This window comes from Plasmopara halstedii, assembly GCF_900000015.1.
Source record: "Plasmopara halstedii genome assembly, contig: Scaffold_1211, whole genome shotgun sequence".
Classification (NCBI taxonomy): Eukaryota; Oomycota; class Peronosporomycetes; order Peronosporales; family Peronosporaceae; genus Plasmopara; species Plasmopara halstedii.
The window spans coordinates 668,239-668,883 of NW_020188126.1; positions in this window are offsets into that span (position 1 = coordinate 668,239).

Sequence of the window (645 nt, forward strand, 5' to 3'; positions counted from 1 at the left end):
CTCGATTCCGAGCCGCTGGGCAGTTATTCTCGACGCTCCACGATGGAAGGAAGTCAGCTGTATGCTTAGGCACTAAAAGCGCGGTTGGGTGACATCGTTACTGTTCGCCTGGCGACGGGGACGCGTGTCACAGTCCCGAAGGTCCCTGTGGACCTTGGAGACAACTTCCTTGACTTTGATAGCGTGGAACGCTGTCTAGTAGACTTGGGTGCAAGGTATGACCTCATCCTGGGAATGGCATGGTTGGAACACCATGACCATGGATTGATTGGATGTCAAAGACCTTGGACGCTACGCGCACGTCTCCCGGTGGAGCTTTGGCAAATCCTCTGCATAGGTGAAAAAAGTGGTATTGGCGAGAGCACTAGACCAAGACGGTCAACGTGCTAGACATTGGAATGTCCGAGTTGGCAGACACCAACGGTGTATTGAACAGGAGTCCCGAGCGTGGATCGCGGGCTGATCGTGGAGTTGCAAGGAACTTTATGAGGCTCACGACACGCCACTCAGTGGTTATCTTGGTCGTGATAATTCGTACAACTCTGCGAGTCACCACTTTTGGTGGCCCAAGCTGTACAAATGGACGGGCACCTATGTGCGCACGTGTGAGACGTGTCAACGGGTAAAACCCTCTCCAAATGCGGC